This window comes from Leptonychotes weddellii, chromosome 3, assembly GCF_054177405.1.
Source record: "Leptonychotes weddellii isolate Sample4059 chromosome 3, ASM5417740v2, whole genome shotgun sequence".
Classification (NCBI taxonomy): Eukaryota; Metazoa; Chordata; class Mammalia; order Carnivora; family Phocidae; genus Leptonychotes; species Leptonychotes weddellii.
Window position 1 is genome coordinate 146,617,854 of NC_138371.1, and position 20,822 is coordinate 146,638,675.

The following is a 20,822-nucleotide window of genomic DNA, read 5'->3' on the forward strand; positions in this document are numbered from 1 at the left end:
TAACATATATCCAGATGGAAACTGAAAGGTTCTGATTGTCACACCAATTATTTCAAACATATGGGCTTATGTTGTCACATAAATGAAGCATTTGGATGCTTTTCTTTGTCACTTTTCATCCATATCTTAGCTATACTTACGTAATAACCTCAGAATTGTTTATGAGTCTGTCTTTCTCCTTAGTACCAAGGTCCGTTACTCATTTCCCTTTGCATCCTCTCCACTTCTCAGCCCTAGCCCTGTCCACAAGAGGGATGAATAACACAGAGAAAATGTAAATGAAGACCTTTGTGTGCAGCTCTTTCATGGCTTGAAGTTGATCTGGAAGACAATGCTTTGGCATGCATTGTCTAATTCCAACAGGACAGCCCATTTCATGTTAAACTTGAGAGGATTTTTGCTAACAGTTTGCTTTGCATCTTATCTTTCTAAGAATGTGAATTGGAATTATAAGCAGTTGATGGCAACAAAAGTCTATGCTACTTTTTACTCAGTCTACCAACTACGTGATTCCATAGTACAAACAAAGTAATAGGAAAGAATTTAGGGACAAAATATCTTCTCTATGTCTTTGAAGACTGAAACGTATGACTGACTCATGCCCAATGTTATGTTTAAGGACTTAGAAAAATCCAACATTAGACTTTTAGTGCTATCATCATTTTACAGCTGCTGCTAAAACCTGTATTTTTCTAAACCTCCTATAGCTTTGGATTTACAGGGCTATCTACAATAGAGATTTACTTCCTAATGTGTTCAAAAACTGTAATAAACCACTACTATTGTCAGCTGAAAAGCCCAGAACCTAGTGCAGAGTCTGTTTCTTTTCCTTTGCTTCTTAAGACAAAAAAAAAAAGTGCTAATCAAATTATATGGTCGTGTCATTTGGCATAGAAAAAGCATTTGACAGAATCCAATACCACTCATAATAGAAACTCTCAGTAAGTTAGGAATAGAGAGTTGTTAACCTCAACTTGATCAAGAACATCCACAAAAAACCTATGCTAACATCATACTTAATGATGAAAGGCTGAATGCTTTCCCTGTAACATCAGCAAGGTAAGGATGTTTGACATCTACTCTCACCACTCTTATTCAATATACTACTGGAAATTCTAGCCACTGCAATAAGGCAAAAAAAATAAAAGGCATATAAATTGGAAAGAAAGAAAGAAATAAAACTGTCTCCCTTTGCATGTAACATGGTTATCTACAAAGAAAATCCCAAGAAATCTACAAAAATAATCCTAGAACTAACAAATGAGTTTGTTCAATAAGGTCAAAAGATAACAAATCAACATAAAAAATCAATCACATTTCCACATACTAACAACAAACATGCAGAAACCAAGATTAAAATTGTTCCAAAGGAAATTAAGTACTTAGGTATATTCAAAACACAGCATGTACAGGATCTATATACCGAAAATCACAAAATACTGATGAAATGAATCATGTCCTAAATAAATGGGGAGACATACTGTCTTCATAAATTGGAAGACTCCACATGGTAAAGATATCAATTCTTCACTAGATCTATAGATTTAATGTAATGTCTATGCCTATCAAAATCCTATTGAAAATTTTTTGTAGGCATAGCAAGTTTCTTAAAAAATTCATATAGAAGGGCACAGGTCTTAGAATAGCTAAAACAACTTGACAACAAAGAACATAGTGGAAAAAATCACTCTGATATTAGTGTTTATTATATAGCTATAATAATCAAGACAGCACAGTCAGTGGAGGGACAGAACCATAGATCAATGGAATAAAATAGAGAACCCAGAGATAGACTCACACAAATATGCTCAACTGATTTTTAACAAAGGTACAGAAGTAATTCAGTGGAGGAAGAAGAGCCTTTTCAATAAATGGGGCTGAAAATAATGGTGCCTCCAATCACAAAATGTGAATCTCAACCTAAACTTTACTTCTTATAAAAAAAAATAGCTTAAAATGGATCATAAACTTAATTGTGACCCATTGGACTTGTGTAAATATAAAACTATAAAACTTTAAAGGGAAAAAAGAGAAAATCTTCAAGATCTAGGACAAAGCAAAGATTTCTTAAACTTGACAGGAAAGCACAATCCGTAAAAGGGAAAATTGATAAATTGGACTTCATCAAACTAAAAAATGCTAACCATACAATAAAAGGTTGATAAATTCTACTACATAAAAATGAAGAATAATGATACATTACAAAGCATCCTAAAGAAAGTGAAAAGGTAAATCAAATACTGGGAAAAGATATTTATACACATTAATATCCAAAATATATTAAGAACTAATTCAAATGAAATTTCTAAGTCAGGCAACTCAAAATAAAATGGTCAAAACTATGAAGAGGTAATTTTATGGAAGAGAAAATACTAAAAGCCCAATAAACTGAGAAAGAAGTCTAACTTGGTTAATAATAAGGGAAATGAACATGACACCACAACAAGATAGTATTTAACATTAATTAGATTGGGGAAAAGTTATGTCTGATACCAACAAGGCTTGGAGACAACATGAAGCAAAGGATATTCTTATACACAGCTGGTAAGGGTATGAATTAATACAGCCTCTTCAAAAATAAATTTGGCACATTTTAGTATGGATAAATATGTGCATACCCTTTGTCTTTGCATTTCCACTTTTGGGTGTACACTTGGAAGAAACTCTTGCCCATGTACATCAGAAGGTATTTCCATGAATATCAGTAAAAACAGTGTGCTTTACAGCTAATTTTTTAAATTAAAAAAATAGCTTCCATATCCATCTAAAAGAAAATGGATAAATAAATTTTGAAAAATGCAGTGGAATATGATATAACAATGAAAATGAATAGGACTAGAAGCTATCACATGAAAGGATCCTAGAAACATAATGTCAAGTCAAAACATCAAACAGAAGACTGAACATAGTATGAAATCATTTTGAAAAAACTAAAAAACAAGAATTGCCTAGAGATACTTACATATGTGATGAAACTAATAATCATTTTGAAAAAACTAAAAAACAAATAAAGAATTGCCTAGAGATACTTACATATGTTATGAAACTAATTTTTTAATTACATTAATGTTACATTAGTTTCAGGTGTACAACATAGTGATTCAACTTCTCTATATGTTATGCTATGCTTACCACAAGTATAGCTGCCCTCTGTCACCATACAATGTTATTATAATACCATTGACTATATTCCTTATGCTATACCTTTTATTCTAATGGCTTATTCATCCCATAACTGGGAGCCTACCCCCCTTCCCTTTCACCTATTTTGTCCATCTCCCTATCCCTCTTCCCTCTAGCAACCATCAGTTTGTCCCCTGTATTTATAGGTCTAATTCTGCTTTGTGTTCATTTGTTTATTCATTTGTTTTGTTTTATAGATTCCACATAGGAGTGAAATCATATGGTATTTGTCCTTCCTGGTCTAAAATAAGGGAAAAGCAAACAGGACGAAAGATCTGGAAGGAACACATAGGAAAGTCCAAAAAGCCTAGAAACGTCTTAGTTCTTAAATTGGGAATGGATTCAAAGTGTTTATGTTATCTTGCTTTATAACCTTCATGTATCATGCATATGATCCTTCCTTATATGAATCAAATATTACAAAATCAAATTTCTAAAAAATTAAACGTTAAGGGGACAATTAAGAATAAAGAATAAAATGTAGACTTGCAATATAAATTTCCCAGTAATCATTTCAGTAAAATGACCTTTAATGCAAGCACATATTTGAGTGGAAAGAACACTGTTTTTTGAGTTTAATAATATTTGGCCCAGGGAATCGCAAGTATATGGCAAGAGTTTGGGCAAGAGCTACACATTCAGCTTCCTCCTCCATAAATGAGAATAATTACATCTACCTCACAAGTATATCGTAAGGTTGAACTGTGAAATAACACAAGAACAGCTAGCACAGAATCCGCTCAGGAAGGATACAATGTGTTCAGTCCATAGTAGCTATAATTTTATTAATGATCTTTTACAAATTGGTTAATCCTTTGAGGCACAAGCAGTTACCAGGCTCCAATTGTGGGGAACATCTTACTTTCACCACCAGGAAGGAATGAAGAGTGGAGGAAGGTGGAAACTACCATTTCAGTAGAACATCTCCTATCTGCTAGGTATGGTTTAGTCCTAAAAGTTCTACAGATATTCAAACATCAAATCCTCAGGCAATTACAGTGAGGAAGGCTCTTTCAACTCCATGATACAAATGAGAAAACTGAGCTTAACTACCTTGCTGTAGATAATTCAGGTGGTCACTAACAGACCCAGAATTAGACCTAAGTGGGCTCCGTTGTCCACATTCCAGGGCCTCTACTGGAAGAACAACTGTCAACAACCTTTCTCCTCGTTTAACCCAAGTCATCCCCTGCAATCTCACTCTCCAGCTCTTACTTTGGTCTTAGGGTCCTGTATAGTTCACAGCCCATTTTCAGAGAACTAAAAGTTGATGCCTTTGAGCTCTAATGAGTTCTTTTTTTTTTTTTTAAAGATTTTATTTATTTATTTGACAGAGACAGAGACAGCGAGAGCAGGAACACAAGCAGGGGGAGTGGGAGAGGGAGAAGCAGGCTTCCTGCTGAGCCGGGAGCCCGATGTGGGACTCAATCCCAGGACCCTGGGATCATGATCTGAGCCGAAGGCAGTCGCTTAACCAACTGAGCCACCCAGGCGCCCGAGCTCTAATGAGTTCTTAAAGACTTCCTTGATCAAGTTCCTTACTTCTCTCATTTTATAAAATTTGAATTAGCTTCCATGAGTCTTCCATGAGGAAGTGACTGAAAAATTGTAGCTGAGTTTTACCATATCTAAACCTTTACAGTTTGTGTATATACCATAAGAATAATACACAAACAAGGTTATTACCATAAGGCAAACCTTAAATCTTATCACTAAAACTCAGCAAAGACCTTTGAACTCCAGTAGACATTTCACTGAGGAAGAGAATAGAGAATGAAAGCAAAGCAGTGTAACAGGTGGGAAAAGATGGAAAAGAAAACTTTGGAGGAATCCAAACTGAAACTGAGCCTGCTTCCCAATACTGCCAGTGGTGATTCTCACTCCATGTGATAATATATCATCACCCTCATCTCACTACTCAGAGCTCCCCACTACGTTCTAGTCACTGGCTTTCTAAAAGCCTACACAGTTTATATTGTCCACATATCCTTTAAGTCTGTCAATTTTCAAATTTTCCTCTCTGAGATGGTTGGTGGGTAGCTAACAAATCATACTGCTGAAGAGTGTAGGCTCTGGGGTCAGAACTCCTCAGTTCTGTTTTTTATTAGGTAGACAACTTTGGTCACGTTATTTAAGTTTTCTGAGGTTCAGTTTCCTCATCTTAAAATGGGCTTTAATAACAGCGTCTGCCTCATTAGATTGTTAAGAGAATTAAATGAGGTAATGTAACACCTCCAAAGGGCACAGCCCAGGACCCTGGTACACTGTAAGTGCCAAACATTTATCACCAACATTGGGATCAGCATCAAATCGTGAGCTCCAAATTGCAGTAATTCTAATGTATTTTATGCAGAATGGGACCTTATGTGATGTTTGATGATATTAATGGTACGAGATGATGATGTTACAAGAACTAACCAACTGGAGAAAATGCCTTAAGAGAATTTTTTAAAAATATAATTGCAAAATAATTCACAATGGTTCTGTACATAATGAGAGTTATAGGCAAAGCCTGGCCCTCATCTTTTGTTTCTGTGTATTGTATCCTTTTCTTTTTCCTTTTTTTATTGCCTCAACTTGTAAGATAATTCATCTTATTATAGCAAGGATTCCAGATTACTTCATAGGAAATAGGAATAATAGGGGAAGAAATAAGAAAAGGTGACACAACAGCATATTCTTTCATATTTTTACTTTGGTACCTTTCCCCCACCCCAAATGTGATATAATTGTATGTCTAAAAAAGATGTATTCTTGGTGATTTCAGGCTCTACAAGAGCATGAAAAAAAACCCTCATGTTAATTTATGGCAGTTTATTTTACAACCATATGGGAAAGTTCATTTGGCTTGAACTTTTTTTCAGACACTGATGAGGCTGCTATTGATTTAGCACTCTCCTAGAATACAAACCCACAAAACACATAACAGGGGAAAAGCTAATTATGGTAATAAGAATCAAGCATGCATAATTCCATTAAAAATAGTCACCTCTCTAGGTATATCATAATTTTTTTTTTAACAACTCTTCTGTTCATTAGGAGAAAATTACCTTTTAGTGTTAAGTGGACTATAAATGCACTGTTTACATTGAAACCGGAAAAAAACCTAATGTCATATTTTGTGTCAAGACGATTATTGCTATTGGTGTTTCCTGACTGTATTCCTTCAAAACAGTGTGTAATGAACACCTAGTTTGCACGTGCTGAGTCACTGTCTGAGATTTCATTGCAGAAGAACATGCCCCTCCTGTCCTTTGTGGGTAGACAGTTGAGTTGAGGCTCACTTAAGTTTCAAAAGTTACCTTACTGGCTCTTTCTATAAGGAGCAGGTGTTTTCTAACTACTCAACTATTGGGACAAAAGTTTTGTGGGTTTTTAAAATTTCTCTAGGAACCATAGTGCAAAAATTCAAAGGGATCCTAGGGTTTCAGAGGTTGAATAGACAGCCAAATTCATCTATTTCAAACTTCTAGCAACTGAAGAAATCCCCAAAGACAGATGCTTCCAGCAAGAAGTCCATTGCCTCAAAAGGCAAGCTATTCTACATATGAGTATCCTGTTAGAAATTTCTTTGCTGGTCTGAACAGCTCTGTTATCCTTATCTGCTGGAATAAGTTCTTCTATCTAAACATAGATTAAGACCAGGAAGACAGAGTAATGATGTGAGAAAGATGGAAAAGTTAAACAAATTGAACAAATACCACAAGAGAGGTAGGGAATATTTATGTGCTATAAAAATATGAAAAATTGTCTACATTTCTATTGTCAAAAAGACACAAAATAATAAAATAAATTGCCATTTTTATCTATCAAGCTGACAAATACTTTTGAAAAGGAATCAATTTTAGAGGGCTGGATGAAGAGTAAGGAGTGGGAAATAGGATTGCTCATACAATGTCAGTGGACTGTAAATTGTTACACATTTTCTACTGTGCATTTTTGCAGTAAGTATCAAAAGCTTCAAAAATATATTTATTGTCTGACCCAAACTTCCATTTCTATTAATTTATTCTAAGGAAAAATGTATATAAGGATGTTCATTAAACTTACTTAAATATAAAATTAGAAATCATAAATATTGGGGCGCCTGGGTGGCTCAGTTGGCTAAGCATTTGCCTTCGGCTCAGGTCACAATCCCAGGGTCCTGGGATCAAGCCTACATCAGGCTACCTGCTCAGTGAGGAGTGTGCTTCTCCCTCTCTCTCTGCCCGCCCCTCCCCCCACTGCTCCTGCTCTCTCTCAAATAAATAAAAAAGAAAGAAATCATAAATATTAATAATATTTTTGTGACCTTGTTTAATTCAAAGGACTTCAAGGGGTTTTCAGGGTCAAGAGTGGTTTACACTGGATGCCTGAAGCTCTCTTGTCACCTTCTCTTTTGTGGAAATCACTTTTTGGGGAATTAGTCAAAGCAGGTCCAGAAAGTCACAGAAAAAGGAAGGAAGAAATCTTGAATTGCCATTCTGGGCCATCCGCCTTCAAACTGGAATCTGCATGAAATTCTATCTTCACAATAGCAGCAACCCTAAACTAATGCCTCCTTACTCATCAGAGTCACCATCATTTAAATCTTCATAAAGATCTTCAAAATCAGTTTCCAAAAAAATAATTAAGTCATCTTGCATATCATTGTTGCCTAAGTAGTTGAAATTTCCCCTTTAACATTTTAATGTGGCTTACTCTGCGATTTTAACAGGAGCATGCTACTACAGATAATTACGTTATCATTACTTTAAATTGCATTAAAATTCTTAATTGCAAAAAAAACTTAATTGCTTATACTATGTCTTTATGTCTTTTACCTTTCATTTGTTCATAAGTTAACCTTTCAAAAATGATTTAGGAAAATCTTGTGATACTGTGTGGTTTCTTGACTATTTGTTAAGCAGGAGGTAGATGTCCATTGAATAGAATGTAGGTCGAAGATGTGTGGGAATTTGGAGTTGTGTATTACTGATTTGGGGTCAACTTAATTGATAGTTCACAAATCCTCTTTATTTTGGTTTGCTCATGGTAAATGATAGTATTCATGGTAGAAGGTATGCAATAATAAAATCTCTTACAGGAAGCACTTACTACTTAAATTACTATATTACTTAATTTTAAAAAAGGGATCTCAAATGAGAAAAATTGCTTGCTGAGTACAAAGAGCACAGTGTTCTTTCATTGAGCCACCTGTATGAATGCAAATGCCCACATACTACTTTAAAAGCAATGTAAATAAAATAGAGCTAAAAATCAATACAAGCAAAACTGAAGGGACTAGAAAATTGTGCTTCTGTAGTAGTGACTAGATTTGTAATAACTGGGGAAGAAAAAAAAATAGGCATTTCTTTAGAGGTGGTAGGGAAGAAATATGACATAAGAGCCAGAGGCTATACGGATCCAGTGAAATTGTCCATTATTTAAACTGCAGGTGGTGACACTCACATAAACCGGTATAGCAAGATGCATCTAAAGCCAGTGATGTGAGTGGATTTAGTGTGAAATCCACTGTGGAATTCTGTACCTCATGGAAGAGTACAGGTGTGCTCTGCCTTAGGAGAACATGGTACTAGAAATGCTACCTCTGAAAGAAGACAAATTAAAGTCTAAGTACATCGAATATATAATTTAAACCCTATTTATATATTATTAACAACTTGGCAGAAAATTTGGGGAATTAAGTTTCTTGAGGTAGAAAAGAAGGAAAAGATAGTAAGGGGAAGGAAAAGAAATGAGACAAGAAGATGAAGAGGAAAGCAAATGCAGTGGAAGGGGGAGATGAAGAAGGAAAAAGTGAAGAGTGTGGAAAAGGAGAGATATCTAGGAGATAGGTAATAGAGGTAAGATCCAATGCTGCCAAAATATTGAGAATATATTAATGGAAATCTCTAAAAAAGTCTTCCTGCTTCCAGACAAAATTGTTAAATTGATGATGTTGGTCTTCATCATGTCCACTCTTGGCTTATATTTCAGTGATCATATTTTCTGTAAAGGGCCTGATAATAAAAGTTTTTGGCTTTAGCAACTACTCAACTCTGACTCTCCATAATTTTTACAGTTATGCTCCCTGTCTTTAAACTTGCCTCCCTATTTCTTTTTTTTTTTTTTTTATTTGAGACAGAGAGAATGAGAGAGAGAGAGCACATGAGAGGGGGGAGGGTCAGAGGGAGAAGCAGGCTCCTTGCTGAGCAGGGAGCCCGATGCAGGACTCGATCCAGGGACTCCAGGATCATGACCTGAGCCGAAGGCAGTTGCTCAACCAACTGAGCCACCCAGGCGCCCCTAAACTTGCCTCCCTATTTCTTGTCACTTAATATTGTCTTTCTGCATCTTTCAGGGAGCATCTAGCCACCATAACAAAATTTTCCTGCTTAGAAACTCACAAGAGGAAGACAATGACAGTCTCGAGAGCACCACAAGATCTTTCTATCACTACCAAATGCATTCCAAGTGAACCGCATTCGGCTCCTATCCAACATCTACATCATTATTCAATCATTCAAGAATTGAGTACCTGGGGCGCCTGGGTGGCTCAGTTGGTTAAGCGACTGCCTTCGGCTCAGGTCATGATCCTGGAGTCCTGGGATCGAGTCCCACATCGGGCTCCCTGCTCAGCGGGGAGTCTGCTTCTCCCTCTGACCCTCCCCCCCTCATGCTCTCTCTCTCTCATTCTCTCTCTCTCTCTCAAATAAATAAATAAAAAATCTTTAAAAAAAAAAAAAAAGAATTGAGTACCTGTTATGTGTTTCACCCTATAAACAAAAATAATTTTAAAAAATTAATTCTTGGCCTCGAGTGATTCAATCTACTATCAGTAGAGATTACTTACATGCCCGTCACCTTCTTACATCCAGCCCACCCCATCAAGTCATTAGAAAGCCATTAGTAACTTCAATAGTGGCAAAATCAAACTGGAATAGGAAGGCTAGAAGTAGGAAAAATTAATGAAGAAGATACTTGAGGACCAAAGACTTGATGATATAGCAATTATTTCTCCCCATAGGAGTTTCATTTCTAGTCAGTCACTAGGACATGTCAGGTAGCAGGCACCGAGAATGCTCTGTCCCGGTAAGGGAGAAGAGAAGAAAACCAATTTATCAGATAAAAGACTGTCTTTACTCCTTCTTTAAGTTTATATCATTTTGTGAAGAACTTCCAGAGAGAAATGTCTCATGATTACCAATCCTTGATACCAAAACTAAATTAAATTTTTTATTAAAACAAATAAGATTCAAGAGTCTGCTTATGGCTGTGGAACATTATAGTATATCAGATTAATCTTCCTGCCAGTACCAACTAGAAAAGCTGGGTAGCATATAAGAACATCTGCTTGGAGGCAGCAAATGGCTACCATGGTAGCAGGACAAGCATGGAGGTACACATTCCAGTCTCCATTCAAGAGAGAACATGCTGCAAAGATTGTACTTAGCTAACAGCCCCCACACTTCAGAATGTGCTGAAGCACTCATGCCGAAGCCATGTACTCTCCAGGCTGCTCTTGCCCAACAGAGAACTCTTCTAATGAGCAGTCTACTCTCCAGCTCCTTATCAGCCTAGCTGAGCCTATCTCAGAACTGCACTAGTCTGAGAGTCTTCCTATCCAGTCCTCCTATCTCCTTCCTCCTCTGCTCTCACAGGCATCAGGTCTGCATTGCAGTCTCTCTGCCTACTCCTACTCTCTCTACCCTATGACTCACATTTACTAACCTCAAAAATGATGACACTTTCTCAGTAGTGCAGCCATATTCCACAGGAGGCTAACAAATGGTATTTTAATCAAATAGTTTGCCTTGGAATAAAACCAACAGCTTATATAAACATAGCAAAATAGTTCCTACCATGTGAACTTTTGGAGTGTTTTGCCAAGCAAAATGGCTGCAGTTTTCTATTAGTGGAGAAGTTTTTCCTGAATGGAAATGCGTAATTTAGGTTTAATAAGACTTTTCAATATAAGCTGTACATACAAATGTGTGTTTTCTCCTTTCCTTGTGTTTACAGCATGAGATAAGCTGTAGACCAATTTTATATAGCTATTTTATATGCAAATAAGAGGTTATTTTTACGTGTCTTCAGTTTTATAGGAGACAGCAAGAGAATTTCAAATAAAGCAGTTTTCCACTCTAGTCAGAGAACTGACTTTTATATTTTCTGCTTTCTGTGGACATCTCTTGACAGCTGACGAAAAATGTTTAAACACTAAAGACTTAAGACATCAATACAATTTTATAAACAATTTTATTATTTCAGATTAAATGAGCTCATTTTGGCTTTTTGAGCATGAGTTGAGATGGTCAGTTGACCTCTTCCTCCATTCAAAAGCAAGAAGCATCTTCTGTATGAATAATTTCCCAGGCTCCCCACATGGAGGTAAATCAGGCCAATTTGATGTCACCTGCCTCTGTCTTCATAGAATGGGGAAGAGGAGTTAATTTATTGCTGGCATCAATGGCCACAAAAGGAATTGAGAAGAGGATTCTGACATGAACAGATTACAGATCCCATAAATGGAGCTTCATTTTTGGCAAGATGGATAGATTTGGAAGGACCCATAGACCTAACAGAGCTAATACAGACAGCATGCTGTTGATCCAATGATTCTCCAGCAGGAACAAAATCTGCCTTGGCCAGTAGTACATTGAAAGAGCCAATGGCCATTAGGCAGAGGCTCAAGTAAGCAGGTGGTTTCTGTCAATGGATGTCCTACAGTGGACAAAACAGAGCGTGGAGGAGGAGAAGGAAATAGGTACACAATAGGTAGAGATTTGGGCAGGGAGTCTTAATGGATATGGTATGGTGGAGGGAGTAGAAACGAGTTCAGCAAGACTTGAAAACCAAAGAACAGAGAAGTGAAGTGACTTGTCCAAGGTTACACATTAGCAAGTGGCAGTAGCAGGATTTGAACAGAGACTCAGGAGCCCCCACTAATAGTTTAGTTACACATAGCATCATACTTCTACTATGGTGGCGGGGAGCGCGGATAGAGAAAACTATGTAAAAGCAAGAATTGGTCCATTTAGTACCTGTTTAGAATACCAGTGGTAGACCACAACGAGATACGTAGAAAAAGTAGTCAAACTGTGGCAGCACATTTTTAATGTAATTTTTCCAATGATTATTTCCCTATGTTCCTGGCACAGAGCTATGTTAGCACAGCCACGGCAGGAGCAGGGTTTATGGCCAGAGCCTTTATTACCAGCATGAGCAATGGTGCTGTAATGACCAGCATCCTTCTGGGTTGTGCTCCTCTGTTGTGCACAGAAACAAGCAGTAACTGCATCATTTTCCCTCTGATTTGTAAATTCCAAAATGATAGAATTCTATATATTAGATCATCATGTAACCTATCGACAAAAACTTTAAATATCAACTTATGCCCCCAAGGATCTGGAAGATTCAATATGGTTTGCAAAGGCATCGACTCAAAAAAGCTTTCAATGATAATTCATCAAAAATAAAATAAATGTGAAAGAATATTTTAAACAGCAGCCTGACACCTATGATATATCCACAGTGTATTTAATATGTTTTGATGTATTTTTTTACTTTTACTTAAGCAATTTATGCTCATTTTAGATAACTTAGAATAACATCATTTAAAAATCACCTGAGATATTACCACCAGAGATGATCATTATAAATATTTTATTGTTAAGCCTTCCAGAATTCTGTCCTAGTCATTTAACATTTAGTAAAAGTAAAAATACATTTGTCACACTATATATCCTGTGTAACTGCCTCTCTCATTTAGCTATATTATGAATACCTTGTCAAGTCCTATACAAAATAACATTTTTTATGACTACATGTTTTTATTTTGCTTTATGAGTGCCCATAATTTATTTTGTCAATTCCCCATTGTTGGGTATTTATGTTATTTCCAATCCTTCTTATTTATTTATAAGACTGCTTCTTACACTTCGCAAATTAACATTTAATCTGTTACGTAGAAGTACTGTTCCTAGTTTTCCTTTTAACTTCATAGTAGTTTGCATTCAAAAGTGTATTTTTAATTTTTATGTAGAAGTGTATGAACATTTCAACTGTGAATTCTGCTTTTGATGCCATGCTGAGAAAGCCTTTCTTTCAAGAATGAAGAATACCCCTCCTACCCTGTGATATGTGTATATTCATGGGTGTTTTCCTCCAACACTTTTATGGTTTCATTGTTTTTCATTTAATATGTTTTTGAAAGAACAGATACTAACATAGTCCTGGAAAATCACATATCAAAAACTTCCAGATAGCTTGCTTTGTAAAAGAATATTGAGATGACTCTGCTTCACAGGAGAAAGGGGCCCTTGTATATTACAAAAACTCAAAGTAGAAGACACTGGAGAAGTGAAGTAAATGATTTGATTACATTTCTATAAAAGTTGTTAAGACTGCTATAAAGACAAGACGATATAATCTTCAGTGTAGATATCCAGGCCAGGCTACCTGTGATTAATAAGCATATCCATTCCCTGCTCCATTTGTAAGGACTCTTTTCTGAAGATCTACACCTTCCCACCAGCTTAGTCTAATTCCAAATGGACTGCCTCCATGACTTCATCTATTTCTTTAGAGGACATGAGAGATATTTTTACATCAGAGTACACTCGTCAAAAAGAGAGAATGCATACCATGGCTGCTACTCCTAATAATAGTACTACACTTTCAAACCATGTAATTTGACTACAGAGATTTTTTAAAGTAGCAGCTAAGAAATCTGACATGTAACGTGCAAATTGCAAAACCTGGACAAGATTCTACATGCCTTTTTCTTTCCCTGATTTTATTTCTAAATTATTTTTTAGGATCCTACAATGTCTCTACAATTAAACTTTAATAACCTTAAAATCTATTCATTATTCCATGGCCACCTTTAATACATCAGCCAGTGATATCACTAACTGCCCAGTTTAAGAGGTTTTTCCCCTTGGAAGAATCTGTTCATTACAATAGTTAACAACTACTCAGTTAGCAAAGAGCCCTAAGACAAGGCATGGGACAAGTTAATGGTGTAACAAATCAGTCATTAAGCTAAATGGTCAGTTTGCACAGTAGAGTATTATTGCTTTATTGAATCCAACTTAAAGATTTACAGAAGTTACATTTTATTCCAGGTACAAGATGCATAAATGAAATACAGAGGGGTGCAGTTTTGTTTTACGCTGCTTTCATTAAGAACCCAATTGCATGGCAAAATCAGTTAGTATATATCTCGTTCCATGTGACAGCCAATTTTCCACTGAGATTGGAAACTCTTGGAGCCTTTTAATCCTTGTTCCTACTCTGGGAGTATAGGAGTGGGAGTTACAGCATGTTTTTAAATTGTTTAAAGTAAAGCATCAATGGTAACAAGGGCTTCTCCCTGACTCCTGAGCAATGGAACATCTCTGGATGGATGGGGCATGGCTTGAACTCTAGGCCTACTTTGATGATGAAATCTGTATGGGACATACTTCTTGGCCCAACATACTAAGGTGGTTTTTTTCCAATGAATTTCTTTTCAGAGAAAATATGTAGTGTTATAAACATAGCTGCACCACATAACCTGTGACACAGTCAACTTGACCACCTAAAGGCTCAAAGCTGATAGCATCATCATTCATTTAACAAATATTTTTTTGTATCCCTAATACATGTTAAGTATGTGCAAAGATCTAGGGATCTAGTGGGTACCAATCCTCATGGGGTTTATATTCTTGTGGAGAAGGCAGCCTTCAAAAACAAATAATTTTACATTAATACATTATTGTATTACATTAAACAAGATACATTAAGTACATAAAACATTACACAGGATATATATATTAAACAGGATAAAATACATTAAACACATACATTAAACAGAATAATTTTGCAAGTAATGAGTGTTATAAAGAAAAAAATATATCCAGGAAGAGTGTTGAATGGAAGTCAACTGCTCATGTAAGGAGTGGAAATTAGGTTATTTGGAGGACTGCAGACAATCGATCAATCAGGGGTCCATAAAAAAAAGAAAGATAAGTATTTCACTGAACACTTACAAAGCACCCTTTTACATGCTTTCAAAGGCCTGTCTGCGGCTTTTAGTTTCTCTGAGCAAACATTTCTCTTCGGAACAGAAGAGCTATAGCAAAAGATTAAAGCTTAGAGTTAGGGATAGTGCATGCCCAAGATTCCTGCTCAGTGCCCAGCACTACATACATAATGCTTTTTATAGTAGTAACAACAATGATGGGAAAGGTCAAATAACTGAGGATTTGGAATAATTGCTTGGTTCAGATCTATAAAAAGCTATTAAATCAGTCCTCTAGAGAATAATATGTTTTGTTATTCTATAAGGGCATAAGTGTAAAAGTTCTCCAGCTTACAGACTAATTCTGGACCTCAGCTTACTTTCACTTAATATATTTATGTTCTACAGTTGCAAACCACAAACTCACTTTTAATGTCTTCAGTGGGAATAAAATACCACAAATTAAACTGTTAGACTTTGTGTGTGTATGTAATAACATCTGACAATCCTCACTTTCCGGACGAATACTTATGAGCCAGCAACAAAAAAGAAGAGATTTTTCAGAAAGCCTGTGTTCAAAAGTATACATATCATTTGAAACATTTTAAAAATGAATTCTTTCAATAAGAGTTATTTCATTTCATATTGTGGTTGGCAAGGTAAACCCTTGCTTTGACAATAAAAAGACTATTTATGAAAGACTAATAACATCATGTGTAGCTCACATCATATGGTATATTTGCATAAATGTAAATGACATCATTTTAGGATCCTTTGTTTCTTGCTCCACTGGTACTCTTCCCAAATACAGGCTGACAGTGTTCCTAAACTAATTAATCCACTTATTAAAACAAGCGTAACAAAGCAAAACCTATTGTCCTTTCCTCATGGAACTCATTGAAAATTAAATGAGAATTCCCTGTCATGGGTCTTAGTTCTCTTGGCCTTAGGCAGAGGAAGCAAAGTGTATCAGTCAGGGACCCAGAAGGAAACAAGTGGCATTGTCTCAAAGGTAACTCAACAGAGTGTAAGGAATGGGACATCTTATGAAGGTGGGGGCAGGTTAAAGGAGACCAAGGGACGGGGTGGTGCAGCAACCTGGAGCTGGCAACAGCAAGAACAGTTTCCACTATGCTTACAATGCCAAGGGGAGTGTGTTAATTTCCTATTGCTGCTGAAAAAATTTACCACAAACTTAGTGACTTAAAACAACAGAAATTTTTCTCTTATAGTTCTGGAGGCCAAAAGTCCAAAATCAGTCCTACTGAGCTAAAATCAAGGTGTTGGCTGGCAGAGCCACTCTTCCTCACGAGGCAGTACTGAAGAATCTATTTTCTTGCGTTTTCCAGGATCTCAATCTGCATTCCTTGCATTCCTAGGCTTGTGGTCCCTTCATCTTTCAAGCTAAGAGTGTAGCATTTACTCCTTCTGACTTTGCTTCTATCACATGTTTTTCCCCCTATCTATATGTAGTCAAATCTCCCTATATCTTCCTCTTTTAAGAATATTTTTAACTAGGGGCACCTGGGTGGCTCAGTCGGTTAAGCGTCGAATTCTTGGTTTCAGCTGAGGTCATGATCTCTGGGTCATGAGATGGAGCCCCATGTCAGGCTTTGTGGTTCAGCGGGGGAGTCTGCTTGAGATTCTCTCCCTCTCCCACTCTCTCCCTCTCTGCCCCTCCCCCGTTTGCACACATGCAAACTCTCTCTCTCTCAAATAAATAACTAAATAAAATCTTTTAATGGGGGGGTGCGCCTGGGTGGCTCAGTCAGTTAAGCATCTGACTCTTGGTTTCTGCTCAGGTCATGATCTCATGGGTCATGAGACTGAGCTCTGTGCTCAGCAAGGAGTCTGCTTAGGATTCTTTCTCTCTCTTTGCCCCTCCCCTCACCGTGCTTGCTGGCATTCTCTCTCTCAAATAAATAAATAAAATCTTTTCTTAAAAAAAAATACTTTTAACTATATTTAGGGCCCCCTTGGATAACCCAGGATAATCTCTCCATCTCAAGATCCTTAACTTAATCACATCTGCAAAGACCCTTTTTTATATGAGGTAATATTCATGTGTTCCAGGGATTAGGATCTAAATATCATGGGGGGCCACTATTCACCCTGCCACAAGGAGGGTCTGGAGCTGTAACGAGAACCCAGGGAGACCTAAAGCAATAGGGAATAAACATCTGACAGAATATGTGGTTTATAACCACTTACCACATACGGTAGTAGAACATGGCCACTACCAAGAGATGACCAAACAAAAAGAGAGTCTGGGAAATAAGTACCCCAACCTCTCTCTTATCCCACCCTCCAATTTCTGCCAGTGCCTCCCACAGTCCAACCTCAAATGGAATCCCACAGTCCAACCTCAAATGGAAGGCCAGACCATCCATCCATAAAGGTCAGCCTGCTAGCACTCAGAGGATGACAGAGAAAGCTGACCAGTGGTCTCAAGAATCAAATGAAGACTAAAAGCAAATGGGCACTGGAAGGAAACTGACAACAGTTCTGAGGCCATATGTAAGAATGAGGACTTCTGCAAGAGACTGAGGAGATATCGATCAGATTACCATGGCTTAAAAAAAACCAACCAAGCAGCCTGAATGCAGAGAAGTAAGGTTCATTTCAACACCCACCATAAGGGCTAATCCCGGAGACTGGGAAATCATTCTAGAATTAATTCACTGTGTATTCAAGGAACTCAACCAGGCTTTAACTCTGCAAGATTCATTCCAAGATTTTGGAAATTTAACCAGGTTCTTCAATTAGAGATTTATAGTTTACAAATGGAAATAAAGAATGCATTTGTCAAAAACATTAATTCAAAGGGATACATGCACCCCTATGTTTACAGCAGCATTATTTATAATAGCCAAATTATGGAAGCAGCCCAAGTGTCCACTGATGAATGAATGGATAAAGAAAAGGATATATATATATCATGGAATTGTATATAATATATATAATGGAATAATATATATATAATGGAATAATATTTAACCATAAAATAGAATGAAATCTTGTCATTTGCAATGACATGGATGGAGCTAGAGAGTATTATGCTAAGTAAACTAAATCAGAGAAAGACAAATACCATATGATTTTACTCATATGTGGAATTTAAGAAACAAAACAAAGGGAAAAAGAGAGAGAGAGACAAACGAAGAAACAGACTCTTAACTATAGAAAACAACTGATGGTTACCAGAGGGGAGGTGGGAGGGAGATGGGGGAAACAGGTGATGGAGATTAAGGAGTGCACTTGTTGTGATGAGTGTAGGGTGGTGTATGGAAGTGTTGAATCACTATATTGTACACCTGAAACTAAATAACACTGTATGTTAATTATACTGGAATTAAAATCTAAAAACTTAATAAAAAAAGAAACAAAAAGATGTATTTGTTTTAATTGGGTGGGAAGAATCTAATGCATCTTACCCTGGTTTGGATTAATAGTGTCATAAAAGTCAACGTTGTGTTTGGAGCCTCCTCTTTTTCTCTAGAGATACTTAAGCTATAGTTGAGGCAGATGGGATTAAGGAAGGCAAAACTTGGTTCCATTTGACATCCCACTGACTTTATGGCCAGGAAATCAACTTGCTTATGTGAGCGACCAAATTAGTGTCACATCTAGTCCAAAGTCTCTGCAGGGAATTCAGTCCATGCTCCCAAAACTTTGAAACTTAGGATGTTTGGCTTTCGTGGTCTGTATTTCACTGGCCATGATATCAAGATCCAAAGAGTGCCAAACCCTTGGGCAAAGCCTAAGGAACAAACACTTTCTGATAAAAAGGTACTTAATAAATGAATTAAATATTAGCATTTGGAAGAAAAATCATTGCGGTTTGTTGTGAATAGTAGGAATTCTAAAGACTACTTCACTCCCACTTTAGAAGTGATTAAAAAATATTTTTGAATAAAAGAGTAGCTAAATGTAACTTAAAACTCCACCAAAACAAAATGGTTGTAATATAAATGACTTGGTCTATAGGTACAAAAGACATGTTATTTAATCAGTAGAGTCCCAAATGACCACGATTTTTATTCCTTCCAAGCTGATCATTGTGTAACTCCTTTTTGAAAAAAAGATTTTATTTATTTATTTTGAGAGAGAGAGAAACAGTGCAAGCTGGGCAAGGGACAGAGGGGGAGGAAGAGGAAGAGGGAAAGAATCCCAAGCAGATTCCACGCCAAGTGTGAACCTCCATCTCATAACCATGAGATCATAACCTGAGTGGAAATCAAGAGTCAGTCGCTTAACCAACTGAGCCACCCAGGCGCCTCATAGTTTAACTCTTACACAGAGAATTATAACCACAAAGCCTAGATGAAGTATAATGCTGCTAACATTGCCAGAACCCCCAAACCATGGACAGGGACTGGACACTCAACTGGCCACACAGTGAGACTCTTCTCTCACCTTCTTCTACCACTCTTAGTAGTCTTGTGTGCCACCCTCTTGCTTGGAGAGGGGCCTGGAAAGTAGTTGCCAGTGGTGCAATATCTTAGAGTGGATGAAGAACAAGTGAAAGATTCAATAATAAAAATGAAGAAGTGGAGGGTTAAAAGAGATGAAGCCACAGATTTTTTTGAAGGAAGAAGATGTATTTGGGGAACCAGCTAGACGGGAACAAGTGTCTCACATGAAGTAATCTGCTTGGGATTCTTTCCCTCTTCTTCTACCATATTTATAAAAGGAGAAAAGAGACTGGCATTGTGAAGTTCCTTATAGACTTGATACACAGGGTACAGAACTTTTGTTGTTAATGAGACGTTTTGTTTCATTATCCTCAGGATCACCAGTTTTATATCCAGAATATCACAATTCTTCATCTAAACACTGTAGGGCCATTTCAGAAACAGGCAATTGAGAGACCCCTTCATTCCTCTTTGAGAGTCCATGGGTGGTTGACCCTGTGATCTACTCATAAACCTAAATTCAAATATTTGAATGACAATGTATTCCAAGATGCTACCTTTGATCAAACAGTTACAATTAATGAAAAAGAGTAGGTTCGATGAAGAAACAATCTTTACATATGTTTCTTGCTGGTTTTGAGCTACTAGCTATTGGATTTTATTAATTCCTACAATCTAGAAATCAAAAGAGATTCACACAGAAAATAGAAATGGATTCATCAAACCAGTGTAATGTTAATGGGAATTCATTCCTCATAAAACTTTGAATCAGATTGATAAAGTTTCAACCAGAAGTTTTCCCAGAACACAGACACAAAAGAAATCAATGGGATCTGATGAGCAAATGGTCCTTTGTGCAACAATTCAGACTTTACTTAACTGTCCCAGTATTTTTCAGTTTGGAGGGACAGAAAAGCAATATCACCACAGAAGGCAACTGCAACAGATGTGTGGACTGAGCAATCAGAGTCAATGGTCATAATGATGCTGAAAATGTACCACATTCACTTCTGCAAAGTCACAAATTTGCTTTTCTAAAACCATTAGAATCCGTGTGTGGGATGTGTGTAAACAGTTGGTCTCATCAGAATCATTATTGTACCACCTGAAGCACATCTTTAGAATACTAAATACAGCACCTGTGTCTCTTATTTACAGTTTCTAATATTTCTCTCCAAAAATACAACATATATTTGCCCAATATCATGGTAGATTTCATGCCTCAAACTGTATGAAAGAAAACAATTTGTGTCTTC

The 20,822-nt window shown here is 36.8% G+C and overlaps 1 pseudogene; it reads left to right on the forward strand.

Moving 5' to 3' along the window:
* LOC102734166 (translocon-associated protein subunit alpha pseudogene) overlaps nt 1–20,548 on the forward strand; it is a 29,607-nt pseudogene extending 9,059 nt beyond the window's left edge.
* The last annotated feature ends 274 nt before the right edge of the window (nt 20,549–20,822 follow it).